A 19,357-nucleotide genomic window follows, 5' to 3' on the forward strand; every position below is an offset into this window, starting at 1 on the left:
GTGCAGAAATGGATCTGTAAACTCCATGCCACAATCCATACTCTGAGACAATGCCAAAAATAGTAAGTGTTATGGGATTAAGTCATATCAGTTCTTGGTGATGAGTTGCATATGTCAAAAATCTTGGCAGTGAGCAGGTTTTTTTTTAATATTACCGTAATTGTTTCTCTCTACTTTTATAGTATGAGTTTTTAAAAATCCTTTCAACTGCTTTCCTTACCTCTTTTGTCCTTGAGTTTGAAACCCTCTTTTGCCCCACCTCTCTTCTCAATTACCTATGCATTTCCCTACAGTCTGGCTGTTTAGTTGTTTTTGAAGTCAAAATTAGCATTTTCCTTACAGTGAAAACTCCTAATTGGTAAGAATCATACCTACAATTTTTACATAACTACAACCCCTTCTAGTGCCTCAGATAGTGTTAGCCATCAGAATATTCTAGAGAACTCAAAAAAATGGGTATAGAAAGAATGTTTTTCAACATAACAAAGGCCATATAGGACAAGCCCACAGCTAATAGCATACTCAATGGTGAAATGCTGAAACCTTTTCCTGTAAGATCAAGAACAAGACAAGGATGCCCATTCTTGCCACTTTAATCAATCAACATAGTACTGGAAGTGCCAGGGTAATTAGGCAAGAAAAAGACATAAAAGGCACCCAAATTGGAAAGTAAATCTGTTTCTATTTTCAGGTGACCTGATAGTATACACAGAAAATTCTAAAGACTCCACCAAAAAACAAACAAACAAAACAATGAACTAAATACTAAATTCAGTACAGTTGCAGGATACAGCATCAATATATAAAAATCAGTTGTGTTTCTACACACTAACAACATACTATCAGAAAGAGAAATTAAAAAAATATATAACCTCATTTACAATAGCATCAAAAGGAATAAAATACTTAGGAATAAATTTAACCAGGATCTATACAGTAAAAACTGTGAGACACTGATGAAAGAAATGAAAGACGACACAAATAAATGAAAAAAATACTGTGTTCACGAATTAGAAAAATTTCTATTGTAAAAATGTCCATACTACTCAAAGCAATCTACAGATTTAATACAATCCCTATCAAAATTTCAATGGCATGGTGTGCCTGGGTGGCTTAGTTGGTTAAGTGTAGGACTCTTGATTTCAGCTCAGGTCATGATCTCACAATTCATGAGTTTGAGCCCTGCATCAGGCTCTGTGCTGACAGTGCAGAGCTTGCTTGGGATTCTCTGTCTCATTCTCTGTCTCCCTCTCTTTCTGCCCCCTCCCTTCCACCCCCCCCCCGCCCCATCTCTCTTACAAAATAAATAAACATTAAAAAAACTTCAATGGCATTTTTCACAGAAATAGAAGAAACAATCCTAAATTTTGTATGGAACCAAAAAGACTGAATAGCCCAAGCAAACTTGAAAAAGAAGAAAGCTGGAGGCATCCATTTTCTGATATCAAAGTATATTATAAACCTATTGTATAAACCTATTGTATAGGTTTATTATAAACCTATTGTATAAACCTATAAATAGTATGGTACTGGCATTAAAAAAAGACACATAGATCAATGGAACAGAACAGAAAGTCCACACATAAGCTCATACAATATGTCAACTGATTTTTGACAAAGGAGCCATGAATATACAGTGGAGAAAGGATAGTCTCTTCAACAAATGGTGGTAGGAAGACTGGAAACCATTATCTTGAAAACTTGTCTGTACTCCCATGTTCATTGCAACATTATTCACAATAGCCAAGGCATAGAAACAACTTAAGTGTCCACAAACAGATAAATTTACATCAAGAAAATGTGGTCACATATATATACAATATAATATTTGGCCCTGAAAAAGAAGAAAATCATGTTATTTGTGATAAAATGGATGAACCTGGAGGGTATTATGCTAAGTCAAATAAGCTAGTGAGAGAAAGATAAATACTGCATGGTGTCACTTATATTTGGAATCTTAAAAAAAAAAAAAAAAGGAAAAAAGAAAAAAAAAAAGAAAGAAAGAAAAAAAGTGGTTGAGTTGCCAGGGGCTACGGGGTAGGAGACACAGGGAGAGGCTGATAAAATTATTACATAAAAAACAAAAACAAAAATCTCTTGAGAGATGCCTACTGTTGAGGACTCTTCAGGATATATTTTTCAAAGTAAAGCCACAATTTACCTAGTGATAGTTATTCCTATATTAAGCCAAGTCACAGGTAAATTCATAAAATAGTTCTGGCATACTTAAAGGTATATTTCATGACCATTAGACATGACAGCCTGAAATGTCACATTTAGTGACCTCAAAGACATAAAGTTTGGATGATAAAGGAGGAGCAAAGAAAGACTAAATCAGAATGGTCATGATTGTTTCCTCAATTTTATGAAACCTTTGGGGAATAACCTCAATTACTAAATTTCTCTTTCTATTAATGTTTTTTTCACAAGTAGGTTTATTTTTGCTTTTTTTTGTTATGAAAAAGTTACCCTAATTTAAAAAGTGATACAAAAATATTGTGTTGACTTGATGTTCTTTTATTTGTAAGGCATAAAGGACTATGATCTGTAAATGCAAAGCAAATACATCTCCCCATATATAAAGATGACAAGAGAACAAGAATAGGATGCTGGCTGGCAGAAACTTTTCAAAAGCAACACGGGGGAAGAAATCAGGAACTTTCCAAAGTACAAAACAAAGCCGGACAGAAAAGAAAGTGTAAATTTGAATCAACTTAATTCAGTGCATTTAAGGTGCTATTTAATAGTTTGTTGTTGTTGTTGTTTTAGGTTTAGTAACAGGAGACAGCATGTGTACAAGCCTAGGAATATCCCCCAACTGCATCTCATTATGTATTTTGTTCTTCAGTATCATTACATTTGGTAAGACCAGCTTCTTATCAAAGTCTTCTCTCCTTGTCTTATCATTCATCTTGTTCTCTCCTTATTGATTGTCAGACGATGAAAGAGACAATGGTTAGCTTTACTAGGGTCAATATATAAAGCAGACATAGCATCTACTCAACCTATCAGGTCTGTCGATCTGCCATGGGGGAAACTGGATTGGTCTATAATTTGATGTTCGCAAAAGTGAGCTGATAATTGCAGAGAAATTTGTGATCCTCTAATGTTTCAATAATGATTTTGGATAACATCAGTACTTTCTGAAGTATCTAAATTGACTTGATGGGACTGTAACTTTAAAAGTCATCCTAATTTGCATGTTTGAAGTAAAGCACCAAATTTGTCCTTTCCCATTCTGGTTTTCCTTATTATTGCTGTGCTACGAATGTAAACAATGAAACTAAAATCGACTCCCTCAAAGCAAATAACCTTGCTGCTTAGAATGTGAACACATGAACAAAATACCAAGCACACACAAAAGTTACCTATCAAAAGGTGATAAAACTCCTAAGTGAAGGATGATATGGTTTCCGGACAACTGTACCATAATATTAAAGTGGTGAAATGACAGTTGTGGAAGTGGGAAGAACTAGTTAGAATCCGGGAACATCTCTTCTTCATATTTGACTGCCAAATTGTATGAGAGGCTCTTTTTTTAAAGTCTGAATGGGGTGAGTAGAAAAAAAAAAACTTTTTGCAAAGGGTTACTTAGACACTGGGAAAAGAAGGTATGAAACAGGCTTTCTACATTTGTCAGGCAACATTAAGCTGTGAATTCTATCTATCTATCTATCTATCTATCTATCTATCTATCTATCTATCCATCCATCTATCCGTCCATTCATTAGAGAGAGAGAAAGAGAGCGTGCACAAGTGGGAGAGAGGGGCAATGGGAGAGAGAGAGAGGATCTTAAGCAGGCCTCATGCTCAGTGCAAAGCCTGATGTGGGGCTCGATCCCACAACCCTGGAATCATGACCTGAGCTGAGATCAAAAGTTGGATGCTCAACCGACTCAGTCACCCAGGCGCCCCTAAACTGTATGTTCTTAATAAAATGTCATTACAATCCCTTAATAGGGAAGTCAAGGGAAAGAGAACTTGGTTTTGGAGTTACATGTTTATGTTGGGGCTATTGAAAAAGTGCCCATCACAGTGGCCAACAGTGGATTTCCACCCATCACATGAAATCTGCATTGTTTAGAAGCAGCTAAGTTTGAGGGTATACAGCAACCTATGTTAGTCAGTGATGAGTTTTATAGATCCTTACATTCTAGTCAAATAGCTTCTAGTTCATATTATGAATCTCATGTGCTGGTGAAAGAAAAATTTTAAAGTCACAAGCATTTGCTGTTTTTCTTTCCTGTCATGAAACCTCTCTCTGACTTCTAGAATACTTCCTTAAATAAGTGTTTAAAGATAAAAACAGAGCATGGTTAAATGCCAAAATTTTACTTGCAATTTTCCTTCCCAAACTTATTCCTCTCCTAGAACTTCCTACTCTCAGTAAATGACACTGCCCAGATGTTCAAGCCAAAAATCTAGGAATCATCCTTCATCCTTTCTATCGCTTCACTTCCCATATCTAAAGGATTAAGACGTGCTGGAGACGTCTTCCTATCTCTACTACTACCATCATTCAAGCTACCATAATCTCCTGCCTAGGCTACCGCAATAGCTTCCTAAGTAATCAGCTGCTTACATTCTTGCTCCCCTACCAATCCATTTTCCCTCTATAAGTTAGATCTTATCGCTCTCCAACTCGAGAACCTTGGATGGCATTCTGCTATACTTTGAATAAGAAAGAAATTCAGACTCCAGGTCTACAAGTTCCTGAACAAATGGCCCTTGCCTTTATCCCCTCCTTGTTCTACATGCTTCAGGAACGCTCGCCTTCTTTTCTGTTCCTTTCTGTTCCCGTGGTCTGTGTAGAGTAAATCTGTGGGTTTCAAGGCTGATAAATTTACATCACGATACATTTACATGAATTTCCTGAGGGTCAAGGAAATATACTTAGCATAATTCAGGGCCACACACCATGTCTGTTAGTTGTACTTAGAAATGCCCTTAGTGTCATTAAGTATAGGGAAAAAAACAGATGATTTTGAACCCCACAAAATGAGTATCCACACAGGAATAACTTAAAGTACCATTTCATTCTTTATTTGTTGTAATTAGTTATGTATAATGAGTGATACAAAATTATAAACATAAGATGTCTTACATACATTTCTACATGTGTAAAAATTATGAGTTTAGCAAGGGACAGACTTCCTCAAGGACTATAGTCTTCTGTTTATATATAAGAATGAAATTATGATTATACACTTCACAATGCTGAGAAGTTCCACATTACTTTCATTTACAGTTGTACTATTTAAAATAACTATACTAGGGGCGCCTGGGTGGCTCAGTCGGTTAAGCGTCCGACTTCGGCTCAGGTCATGACCTCACGGTCCGTGAGTTCAGGCCCCACGTCGGGCTCTGTGCTGACAGCTCAGAGCCTGGAGCCTGCTTCAGATTCTGTGTCTCCCTCTCTCTCTGACCCTCCCCCGTTCATGCTCTATCTCTCTCTGTCTCAGAAATAAACATTAAAAAAAATTAAAAAAAAATAAAATAAAATAACTGTACTAAAAACTGTACTATTTTTTTTTCTTCCTTGGCGTTTTGTAAAAGTGCTTTACAAGAGGAAAGTGATTTTCTTTTGGCTCCTCACAGGAAAATCCGGAATGCCACTGCTTGAAGACTTTCATTGTGATACACAAAATGCTGACACTGATTATACATTTGAAAATGATGAATTGTTTTACTCGTTAGTATGGGAAGCATTATAAACCCTTAAAACAAGGCATTTTGCATAGATTTTATCTGACAGGACATTAGTAATTTCAAACCCTCCAGAATCTTGAAGAAGCCAAATGAGTCTAAGGAAATAAATATGGACTGTCATTATTACTGTTATGTCAATTGTTACTGGGTAATAATTGTCAATAATGATTTTACTATTAGTTTTGTATTCAACTAAAAAGCACAGAATATAAAGAATCATAATAGAGAAATAGAAACCCTAGCATTAGTGTTTTGTTAAGTAAAGAATAAAGATAAAAATTCAAATGCAAAAAAGTAATTTTGGATGATAAAGTAAACTAAAGGAGAATTACAATGTTAATTGAGAAACTGTTCTGAATGGCAAATAATAAGAGCTCCTCTCCTTAAAAGGACTCATCTCCATAAAAACCTTTATGTATAGGGGCTTCTGGGTGGCTCAGTCGGTTAAACATCTGACTCGTGATTTTGGCTCAGGTCATGATCTCATAGTGAGCATGGAACCTGCTTGGGATTCTCTCTCTCTCTCTCTCTCTCTCTCTCTCTCTCTCTCTCCCTCCCTCCCTCTCTCCCTCCTTCCCTCCCTCCCTCTCTGTCCCTCCCCTGCTCATGCTTTCTCTTTCAAAATAAACAAACATTAAAAAAAAACCCAAAACATTTGTGTAATGGAAACCATCCTTGAATACGATTAATAAAAAGTAGGATTTGTAACTAATCAGAAACTGAAAATACAATCAGACTTTATATAGTATTAAAAAGTAAAGCAAATTTTCGTTTACAGAAACAATTTTTGGAAACAGCAGGTGTTTCTTTCCATAAGTTTTGAGGTGACTTAGCAATTTTTCAAACAAGCCTATACAGAAGAGACTAAAGCTGAGGAAAAACACCTTTTTAATATGTATGAACTCTTTTTAAATTTTCAGACTTACCGGTTGGTAGCTGAAATAAGTGATCATTTAAACTGCAATTTTAAATGAGAGGAAAGAGAAGAACTAGCTTGGAAAAGAATCAAGGTATGAGGTAGTATGAAGAAAAATAGAAATGTTAGAGATAGGGGTGCCTGGGTGGTTCAGTCGGTTAAGCAACTGACTTTGCCTTAGGTCATGATCTCACGGTTCGTGGGTTCAAGCCCCGCGTCGGCTCTGTGCTGAACAGCTTAGAGCCTGGAGCTCTTCAGATTCTGTGTTTCCCTCTCTCTCTGTCCATCCCCTGCTTGTTCTCTGTCTCTCAGAAATAAATAAATGTTAAAAAAATTATTAAAAAAAAAGAAATGTTAGAGATATAATAAGCTCATTATTTCAATGGAAAGATCTGGTAAGTACATAGGCACAGTAGCAAACAATGGCTATAGAGACAGCAATTTTGAGAAAGAGCCAAGTGAGTCTTGCTCAGAATCAGTTTATTTTACTATTCCACAGATGGGTCTAAGTCATAATGAGAATTACCTCTAAATCTTAAATAAATATTTTATTATGTCATTATCAATTGTTGGTCTTCTAAATAACACAATCTATTTATATATGAAAAACCAAACCATTCCACGTCCCTTCCTGGATCGGGCTTGGGCATGACAACGTTGACTATTTTTAAAATGATGCTACTAGAGCAATATGAACCAACAAAGGGTTAACTGCATTTTTAGGCAGTGGTTTCAGAAAAAGGAGTGACAAAAACATTGTTGTATGCATCAGTGATATTCTAGTGCATGTAAAGCATTTCTTAATGAGGAAAAGAAGAAAAAGCAAGAATAATGGGTAAGGGATACTTTAAAAAACATAATGACCACAAAATTTAGTGCAGAATTAAACTGCGCTTAAATTTGAAGAAAAGAGAATTTAAAAATCTCCTTATTTATGCCTAAACTAGGAATTGCAAGTATGATCCGGGCAGTGGCTGTTATTAATCTTTAAACAATTAAGAAAACTCTAGAAAATCACAATCTGATTTGACTCTTTTAATCACATTACCAGAAGCTTAATGTGTGACTATAGAAGTTATCCTCAGTCTTTTTCATTTCTACTCAGTCTATCTGTCATTTTAGCCACTGCAGAAACCAAACCAAATCAAATCAAAATTCATTTTGTTCACTAATATCAATACACATGAAACGTATTTGTCTCCAGATACTGAAATGTAATACTTTTCTAGTATTATCCGATAAAGAGAAGGTTTCCAAAATTAAAAGAGTATCTTTCATTTTCTTCTAGTTCCATTAAGTTGTTCTACTTTACCATCTGGGTATACACAGCCAGTAGGAATCACATTTCAAGTGTGAGGGAATTTTAAAGAAAATAATTTAAAATGGGATGTTTTTAAGTAGCACTAGTCTCTGACACTGATGGTTTTGTTTTGGGATACAGATTATAAAACCATTTCCCCAAGATATTTTGTGTTCAGCATAAAATATTTAAAATGTCTCATTTCCAAGAGATCTGGTGGGAGTTCATGACAGATGTGTTATTTCTATCTCTCTTTTTTTTAAACAGCATTATTTTGTCTAATTAGCACTGATGATTTACCCATGGCAGTATGAACTTATTGAGAGGAAAGAAAAGTAGACCAGCTTCTTTGGAGAAAAAAACAGACTGGGTAAGATGGAAGAAAGGCACTTCTTTTTTTTAAAGGTATTTTGCAGCAAATGCCCACTAACAGCCCACAGAGAGTTCATTTATTTATGCATCACCATATGATCAATCTGATTGCCTTTAGTCTCAAACAGAGAAAGCCTCAGTACAAAGCATTCTCCAGGTGTTAGTTTAGGTTTGTCATTATTTCCTATTTATAGACTCTGTCTAGTAAAAGAAGACAAATTACTGTAAGTGGGGGTAAATGTGATTAAATGAGTCCTCTGAAGATAAGAGGGTACATGGACAAGGGTCATTAACACAAGTGACCTCCCTTTGCCCAGACCATATTTTTATTTTATAGATTGGAAAAAAAAGAAAAAAGAAAAACACTACAGAGCAAGAATAATTTCTACTACATATAGCCAAGGAAAAATATATCCTTTTATCCTAATAAGCATTTTCATGCTTTTGCAGTATTTTAATAATACACTGATAATGCCAAAATAGTCACAGAATAGTCAAAGAACAATACTGGAGAAATTATTCATCCTAGGGAAACTAATTGGAAATACTGAAGAAACGTAGTTATAATCAGACAAGATTTAAGGGCTAGAATGTAAATTAGTGGATACCAAGATCTTCTGATCAAATGAAAAGTTTAAATTTGTAAAGTTTCAATTAAAACATCTACACTCTTTCTTCCACCTGATTGTAGCCCCATATGGCAAGGTCAGCCCTTTCAGTGAACAAACAGCTCAGTCGCCTCCAGTGTAGCTGTTATCTGCCTCAACAAGGGGAGACATTTGGCACAGCCTAAAGCTGGGGCATGAACCCTGGCTAAGCTTAAGACATTTATCTGACAGCATCAGCTGACACTCCACAAACACATTTGCTCTCCATGACCTCAGAGCATTTGTGATTAATCAAAAATGTATCTTGGATCTTGAGAACAAGCTACAACCAGGCACACACAAAAAAGAATATGCTCTCGATCTCGCTTATCGACTCAAGAGGTATATTGAATTTAGAAATAGCAAATAGAATAAAATGATCAATATGTTCTCACTTGTCCATGGGAGAGCAAACTTTATCCCTCAAGCAAAAGACATTGATCATGTAAATGTTTCAGAACTGCTTTCCAACTGAAGAATGTAAAATGTACATGGCTTATTGGGGGTGGGGAAGGAGGCCTACCAAAGAGGAGCTTTTGCTTTAACTTAAAAAAAAAAAATCTGTAACTTAAAGACATAGAACGTATGTTTGTATGTAATGTGTTGTACTTTTAAAAAACCTATGTATTCCGCTTAAAAACCTTTTTTTGGTAACATGTTGCCAAATGTTCTTAACAAAACATTATGAAACAGACTTTAAAACTTAATGAAGGAACATTATTTGTGCAGAGAAAACTCCCTGTCTCAATTTAAATGAGACACAGTTATAACATATCCCCTATGCACTATTTGCAATTTATAATTTATGTCTCTTGGTTCAAACTCACTATTTTCTGCAGTCATCTGCTAAGTAATATGATTAGCATGTGAATATTGTACTATTCTGCTTCCCAACACAGTATAAATTAGTCTATTTTTATTTTCCTTTATATTTTTCACTTTTAATAATAACACTAAACTCTAATTAAAGCAAAGGGAAACAGAAGTCATATGCCCCATCCTTGATAATATGAAAATGATTACTATTAAAAAAATCTCTACAACCGAACTTATTAAATCCCATTCTTGCCTGGTTACCCACTGGTTAGGTTACAGTTGTTCACGATCCTACGGCAGATCGTTCCACTGAAGAAAAACTACATGTCCCAGTCCCTGTTGGCACGGCAAACAAACTTTCATAGCATGTGCTCACTCTATAAAATGGTGGTACTAATTAGAAGATATAAACTCATGCTGAGACATGATATGAATCGGCTTTATGTATCTAGTAAGCTCACAGCAGTACTAGATTTATACTGTTGTTGCTTTAAACTAACACTAAACAGAAAATTCAACTTCTAAATTTGTACCATAAGAGAGCAAAAGTGATTGAGTTGAAAAAACAAAACCTCAGCCCCTCATTTTAGGTTTCACTTCTAAAGTGTTTCCTGCGCACTTAGAGGTTGCCCAGCACTCCTCTCCCATATGTTTACCTAACTTAAATTCTTCAAACATGAATTGCAAGTACCAGATAGCACAGCTGTATGTTTTGACATCCATGGTGAAAATGAGCAGAAAATCTAACTGTTCCATATCAAGAAGTATTTTTACTAGTGCTAATGTGCCTTAAATACCTTGTTCCACAGATGAGTGGCCTGGCACCTGCTGCATGAGAAATAGCCAATTACTGTTCAGTGTCTCTAATTTTCTGATTCAATTAGCATGCTTCAGAGCTTTCCAGTTTAATTGCAAACTACTTCACAGTTAGCTCTCTGATTAATCATTGCCCATCTGCAAGCCATCGGAAAACTTAGTGGAACAAATTTGTGTACTTTGGAATGCTGGGAGCTTAGCAAATCAAACTTGTTTTGGTATATAAAGCTTTAATTTTGTTTGCCCTTTTCAGCTGCACTTGTGAGAAGCTCTGTACTGATTAAACAGGAAGTCCGGACAATAATATGCTACATTATGCATATAATTACTGTAAATACAACCGAGATTGTAGAAACATCATTTAAGGTTAGGCACTAACATGAATGGAGAAGGAGGTCAAGAAAACACATTTGGAATCAATTTCTTTCCATTATGACCAAATGTAAGTATCAAAAAAAAAAAAAAAAAGCTGTGTGACACACAGTGATGTCATTACAGCACCTGTTCCCCTGAAGGCATTTCAGATTCTGGCTTTTCATGTATTCATAAAATCTTTCTTGTTATTTAATTAGTAGAGTCCTAAGTTTTATAAGCTTTGTTTACAAAACATATATTAGGGATTTTAAAGCAAACTGGCATCACATTGTTTATGCTTCATTTTCCAAGCTTTCTTGCTGGTCCACTGAACGTATGAATGATAGTGTCAGAAAACAAAACTGTTTTAATCGAGCTTTGAGTGGAGTTTAGATTATATCTTAACCTATAATCACGACTTCTTCATTTCTGAACAATGAAACATGAATTGCACATTTTGTTCACTCCTATGAGCAAATACCATGGAGAGGAATCCGCACTGCGTGAGGAAGGAGGCTCTAACAAATGAACTCCAATGTCCTTTCCAACTCTCAGTTTCTGTGCTTGCTTCACATTTTACAAAATTTAAAATTATTCCGATATAATTTTGAAAAGCATCCAAATGTGTCTACTACATCTGAGCTTTTATTTCCAAGATGAAATCGTAAGCTCAGGAGGGCAGGGACTATGTATCTAGATCACCACTGCATCTCGGTGCATCGGGGAGAGACTGCACATCCTTGGTGCTTGATTAAAAATGGAAGGAGAATCAGTTCTGAATTTTCAATGTCATGTTACAGTGCCAGGTTGTACACTCTGTTCTCCTATAACCTCAACAGGATGCAGTCATGCTATCTCATAAAGATGTTGACAAATACCATCATTCTATAAATATTTGGATGAAAGAATAATACAGAGAGAAGAGTGCTTTGCTAATTACGATGTCCTATCATGATTTGTTGTTAACAACAAATAACAAAAAGATTTTTTCTGCCTTTTATGAAGATCCTTAACATGTTATGGAAATTTCTAAAAGCTGAAAGCTAAAACCCAACTGACTCTAAAAATAACATTAAAGTTGGAAGAATGGTTTTTGGAAATTGCACAGCACAAAAAAGTTCACTTAAAAAATTTTTACAAATAGAGATACTCAGCGTGGAGTGACTCTCTGATTCTGTTAACAGTAGACACATGTGCTACCAAGATGCCATGAGCTCTTTAATAGTTCCTATTCTATCTCCACTCTAGGCTTCTCTGAACTTCACAGGCAGCCAATGCAAGAAACGCTGAGAAGGCGTAATCTGATCATAGCAGTTCAGGCAAGTGAGCAGGCATGCTGCCACATTCTGCTGCCCACGAGCAAGCGGGGAAGCACGGCTGGAATCCCCACGAAGATCAAATTACAAAATAATCAAGCTTTGTGGCCAGGCGGCACGAGAGGCTATTGTGAGGTCATGACATAAATCAGGGACTAGCCTGGGCAAAACTGGGCAGTCAGAAATAACATTTTTTTGGTACATGCTTACAGCATGGTTCTCTGTGGAAAATAAACTGTTAATGATGTTCAGTTTTTTAATTCAGGAAAGGGCAAATGGTTCTCCTCACACAAGCTCCCACCAATTGAGCCTTATGTTTAGAGATAAGCAATTAAACACTACACATCAAAGAAAAACAAAGAGCTGTCCAAAATGGAATTTAGCCAAGAAGAGACCAAACTGGGCCTTGTTCCCTGTCCTGGGGTTTTCAGTCCTACCTCTACCTCTTACCTACTGTGTAGCCGAATGTCAATGTGTATCAGAGAATAACGATGAAACAACTGCGTGCATAACGGATGAAAATGATTGCAAAGCACATTGAAGATGCTTAAAGGGCCCAAATATTATTTGAGATGGTAGCACGTCTTGGGCCAAGAGAGACATTTCCAAAAATAATCCCATTATGCCAAAAGAGCAGAATATTCTTTGGGAAGCTGGCTGCTGTAGGTGGCTCTAATATGGCCCCAAACCCCAGACAATGACATTTTACAGCGAAGTGTTAACTTTTGTATATGGTTCCCACAACTGAACCTGCTATAGAAATAACATTTTAGTTCCTGAGAAGGTTCAACATGATTGTCTGGGTTTGATGGTGTTTTCATATTTAAGAAAGACAACAAAATTGCAGAATGCAGTTAACCTTTGAAAAGAAGAAAAATATAAAAATGAGGATGGAGGTTTCAGGGGACAATAGCAGGACTTCTAGGGAACTACCGTTTGGCACACTTTTGGGCAACCATAATCATGGTGGGCAGAACTGCTTCAAAGACAACAAACAAACCAGCAAAAACCTAAGTGCACTGTAATCAAGGCTCTTTGGTAAACAATAGTAACAGGCATATCAACAAATCAATGGTAAACCATTTTGTAAATATTTCCAACAGACGCTTCAAAGAAACACTTTTAGGTGGTCTAATGTGAACTGAGGGCCATGTGTTGGTTTTTTACTTGTATCCCTGCTGCACAGATGAATTATCATCAGTAATATCTTTCTAGCCGTAAAAGCAATATAGTATTTACATGCCACAAATTCAGAGTGTTCTTAACTTTTAAAAGGCAAAATATAAGTGACTGAAAGTTCACAAGAATATTTTAAAAATGAAAATAAAGGCAAAAAGTAGTTGCTTTTACATAGGGAATCTTATAAGATATATGAAATTTAACATCTACTGTACTTTAAGCCTATATCTTATTGATAATTTAAAATTATAATTAGTGTTCTTGGGACCGAAAGCTACACAGAAAACTAAATATGCACATATGTATGAGATGTGAGATGCTGCTGCAAGAGAGAAATACCCTATTTTTAAAGCAAAAAAAAAAAATCGTAGTGAAGTCTATCCTTTCATTTATATGTCTCATGTAAATTACACATAATTTTAAATCTTCAACACGTTGAAAATGGCCAGGTCTCATGACACTTCTCCTTTATTATCTTCCATTTCACTTGGCCATGGCAACGGGGACTTACTAGAGATTTTTAGGGCTTAAAAATTATATACTTTGAATTGAACCAAAAAATGACCACTAGAAAAAAATTAATTTTTATTTATATAATCTGGTAAAAAATATAATTTTTCTACTCTAAAGGCATTTTCTTATGCAGTAACACCACAAAAATAGCATAAGTTTAAAATAGTGGATTTCCCATATGGTTAGTCCACAGCAAGATAAAGTTGTAAATGAGGGGACTATGTGAAGAAAACATAAAAAAGCCTTAAGGGCACATACAAAAAATGTGATATTGTATGATTTACATATACAATTTTATTCCCCCAAATTCAAAGAGAAAAGCTTAATATGTCATAATTTAAATTGTGTTTCACATCAAGTATTCCTGATTACGTATTTAACTCTAAGATGCATAACTCAATTTAGAGCATAATGTGGGAGAGGAGTTAGTAAGAATCTAACCTTTTGCATTTCTTGACTTTTTTGGGCTTGTGGTAATGTTGTATTTATAGAGATTCTACACTTTCAAATTTAAGTCTTGAAATGTCAGAAAAAATCCCAAAGCTGAGATCTCACAGAAGGTGATTTTTAACAGTCCTTAAAAGTAGAGACTTTATGATCTTCTGACAACTGGAGCTTTCACATTTTAAGATTTAAAATTTTCAGTCCTAATATTACATAAGCACACACACTGGTACACTTTTAGAGATTCCATGATCTTTGGTAAAGTTTGAAAGAAGAGGAAAATAAGAAAACAGAAAGTTATGAATTCAGGAATATTACAGAAGTATAAATATAAAGAAGTAAATACTTAAAAGGTCTTCTGCATTTAAACATGGTCCCTCATAAGAATATATTTCCACTGTAGAAGAAATCACAACATCCAGTTAATTTTTGGCTATTTATAGTATTAAAAAATGGAGATCTCTCAATATTTTGGAGCTGGATCTTCGACGAGGAAATAGAGGCCCAGAGAGGTTAAGTGACTTGATCAAGATCATACTGCTAGTTAGCATTAGAGTTTTATTTGAGATCTACTAGGTCTCTCATTTCCAAGTTTCTTTCCTACTCCTTACAGCTAACATTTTATAATTCTTGAAATTCATTATTTTCAATGTATCCAGCTACCACTTGTGTGACCACAGGCAAATCACCTACTCTCTGGCTTTCTCATCACTTTCAACTGTCAACAGGTATTTTTCCACCACCTACTATGAGTCAGATGTAGAGATTACAAAGATGATAAGACACAGGTTAATCTTATTCTTTGACATCTTATGACTTATGCGGGGAGAGAGGAGTGGCACACAAATATCATTAAGGGAATACTTGATTTAACTAGAAAGGCATCAAAATCAAAGGTGAACTTTAGTTTCTGATTGCCAAGATTAAAGACAGGGTCTGGAATAACTGATGTCAAAGTTCCATTCTAAAAAATAGCTAAATTTCATTTTTTCCCTCAACTCTTATTTCTTAGGTGGACTTCTTAAAAAGTAGGTATTTGATAAGACCAAAATTTCTAAATATTGAAAGTGATTTCAGTGGAAGACAGTGATATGTTTATGAATAGATAACAAGCCTCTAAAAATTTTTTTTAAATATTTAATTTTGAGAGAGAGAGAGAGAGAGAGAGCGCACGCACAAGGGAGGGGCAAAGAGAGAGGGAGACACAGAATCCGAAGCAGGCTCCAGAATCTGAGCTGTCAGCATAGAGCTAAACGCAAGACTCAAACTCACAGACCATGAGATCATGACCTGTGCGGAAGTTGGATGCTTAACTAACTGAGCCATTCAGGCGCCCCTAGGTAACAAGCCTTTTATGTGCAAAAAGTTTGTGAAATTATGGCTTTCTTTTTTATAGGCCTTTAATGTATTAATGGGCATTGTAATTCTAAGAGGGAAATTTAATATGCAATGTTTCCTTTATTTCATTAAGAAAAAAATCCCTCCAACAGAGGCTTTTATTACTATCTCTATATCTCAAAATTAGTATTCCAAGAAGCAAAGTTTGGGTAACACTGCCCCTGGATTCTGGTGATATCCTCTTAACTGGTTTTCTCCACCAACCCATCTTACTTGTGCACTGGCTAGTTAATCCTCCTAAAATGCTGCTTTCGTCATATTTCCCTGTTCAAAAACTTGCAGTGACTCTTTGTGGCCTATAAATTTAAGTTCAAACTCTTCAGATCTTCTAGATGCCGCTTGTACATTCTGCTTCGACTTACTCTCTCACAATTTCTTTGAACAAACTCCAGGCAAAATATCACGGAATTTACCAAGCTCTTTCTGTCTTGGATCCCACCACTTTCCTTTGCCTAGAATGCCTTTTCCTCTTCACAAAATTACCAACAACTTCTCTGATAAAATCCAGCTCAGGCTCTGTTGTCTCCATCAGTGAAGAAAGTATGCCACCTCTGACCTTGTTATTGGAATTGCTTTACATAAAACTGTCATTATCTTCTCTTTTTATTGATATTTATCATTTATGTGTATATTCTATGCCTGTTTTGGCTACATTGGGTAAGCTCATTGAGGCCAGGTATAGGCTTTGCATGCCAGATTTCAGCACATTCTCTTGTACCTAATAGCATTTAAAATGATGGTAATGGTGGGATTATTAAAAGTAGTAATAAGTAAGAGAAGGACCTAAAAATAAACCTGGGGCTTGAATGTTCATTTACAAACTACATATATAGTGTTTTACACAAATATTAACCACGTTTTCCAAATGTCAACTCATGACTGCTCAGGCAAGAGTTTTCAACTTTGTTGACATATCCTAAATGTATGATATAATTGAAATATTTATTAAATATTAAATTCCTGCCTAATATTACAACACTAGTCTTTCTTATTTATTTATTTTTTTGGGGGGGGGGAAGGGCAGAGAGAAAGAGAGAGGGACGATCCCAAGCAGGCTCCACACTGTTAGCGCAGAGCTCTGGATCCCGGGAACTGTAAGATTATGACCTTTGCCGAAATCAAGAGTTGGATGCTTAACCAACTGAGCCACCCAGGTGCCCCTAGTCTTACTTTCTTAGTTTTCTTAAGTTTCTTAACTTTCTTAAGTTAAATACTCTTAAATAGCTTTAGAAGGAATAGTTTTATTTCCAAAAAATATTTCTACCCCAATGAAGTCATTTTAAATAAGAAGTGTGCTCCAGTAACAAGTATTTTAAAAGGTCATCAATTATAACTAATAAATTAGAAATAACTACAAACTAATTACCAGTTTTTAGTTTTGGACTATATTGAAACTTTTTTTACATTCTTCACAATTCATTTTGCCCATTGAAAAAATGAATGTTGTACAGTAATATTTGGTATTGCAATCATAAATTATTCTGAAATTTGGATAAAATTTAACCTCAAGTGAACTTAGTGACTTCTCACCTCATGAAACATTTGTATTTTTAGATAAAAAATTTCCCCTTTTAGTAACTGAAAGGAACATCTCTTGAATAAGTTTTGATTAAACAGAGTTTTTTTTTTCTTTTTTAAGTAAGATAAGCAGGCTTAAAATGAACTATTAAAGTATGAAAATAACATTGCCCTTACTGAATGTATGAATGTACAGCATTAAAAAAATTTTTTTTAATGTTTATGTATTTTTGAGACAGACAGAGACAGAGCATGAACGGGGGAGGGTCAGAGAGAGACGGAGACACAGAATCTGAAACAGGCTCTAGGCTCTGAGCTGTCAGCACAGAGCCTGACGCAGGGCTGGAACTCACAGACTGCGAGATCATGACCTGAGCTGAAGTTGGACGCTTAACTGACCGAGCCATCCAGGCGCCCCGAATGTACAGCATTTATTAACATACTGCATTATATTGAATAGTTTTGTAATTCTTATAAATGTAATTCATTAGTTATGTCTATTGTGTTAGGATGTATCTACTTTCTTCCTTTTTAAACACTTATTAGAGGATTTAGAAGATTCAAGCCATGACAGCAATGATCCCATTGTCTCTTCATCACTGTGCCTCGGGACTAGGATGGCACCTGGCACATAACAGATGACAAATATTTGTTAAGTAAATGAATTGCAAGAATATATGCTCCATGAGAAAAAGGAATAGATATTTGATGGTTTATTTGTTAGAAATCTGGCTCTTGTATTCAGATATGTAGTGTGTGAATTCTGGTTGCACAGAAATCTGAGATCTCCCTAAACTTCCTTCCTCACCTGCAAAATGGAATAGTAATAGAATCTGCCTCATACAGTTATTGTGAGGATTAATTCACACAAATATTTGCACATTGGGAACACTCAATACCTGTTAGCTGTTACTATCATCATCAACATCATCATTACCTTCTTCATTTGTCTCACTCTCCACTTATCTCCTGTCCCAAGCATGTAGTCTATGCTCAGTAAATATTTGTTAAGTGAAGAAATGAATCCGTGAAATGCAGCTGTATCTGTATATACAAATAGGCTTGACTACCCTTAGTATCCTTTTAGGCAAGAACGAGACAGCAATTAAACAAAAATGACTCTATGAGTTTGTATGACTGAATTACTCTTATTTGAACCAGGTGTTTGGAGATCTAGTCCTCCAGTCTTTATAGAATAGGTGTTCTTTTATTTCCTTTTGGAACTTCTTTTAGTGCCTAGCACAGAGGTTTGTTTCATTTATACTAAAAGGAACCCCCAGATCCTATTTAGCAACAAAGTCACATAAGGTAAAATTTGAAAACAAATGAACACAGATTATAGAATGGGTAGATGCTAGAATTCTCATAATATTTAACTACATTACCTTAACAAATCCAGTTTGCAGCATTTATATTTCTTGCAATGTTGCTACATACTTAAGTGCCATAGTGAAAATCATTACTTCTACACTCTCTAACCTAAACCTAAAGTAAAAATTGTGTAAATAGCAACTAGAGTTATATTTCTGTGAACTACCTCTTTGTGAGTGGACAACAAAGTAAGTCTCAGGTTCTGTGGCTTTGAAATATTTATTTTGTCGTTGACTTAAATCATTTTAGATCTTATATTCATAATATTTCTCACCAGAAATATACTAAATAGTATTGAAAAGTTTTCTAATTTATTTTGAGCTTCACTATGGAAAGGTGCTATAACAGATTACAGAGCAGCCTTGTTATATGTAAGGCTATTATTAGTATGTTTTAATTTATAAAAATGAATATAAACTTCAGCAGCAAAGAGTTTATTTATTTTTTATTAAGGCAAGATCAATAGTGAGTATTTTAAGTGGGTGAAGAAAAGAAGGAAAGCAGACCTACGCAACAGTTGCCCTTGAATTCTTCCCTTTGTGTGCATTTTTTGTGCAATTATTTTATTTCCACTCTATTTTCCAGATTGAAAATAAAATTTAAAACACTTATAAAATACCCAAAAGCCTTTATCCTCGTCATCACACTATGTCTCACAAATGTAGTGAAACAAGAACTGCAGACAAAC

The 19,357-nt window shown here is 35.3% G+C and overlaps 1 protein-coding gene across 7 annotated transcripts in view; it reads right to left on the bottom strand.

Moving 5' to 3' along the window:
* FAM172A (family with sequence similarity 172 member A) overlaps positions 1-19,357 on the bottom strand; it is a 424,698-nt gene that overhangs the window by 47,004 nt on the left and 358,337 nt on the right. The window lies entirely within an intron of this gene.

This window comes from Acinonyx jubatus, chromosome A1 (assembly GCF_027475565.1).
Source record: "Acinonyx jubatus isolate Ajub_Pintada_27869175 chromosome A1, VMU_Ajub_asm_v1.0, whole genome shotgun sequence".
Taxonomy (NCBI): domain Eukaryota; kingdom Metazoa; phylum Chordata; class Mammalia; order Carnivora; family Felidae; genus Acinonyx; species Acinonyx jubatus.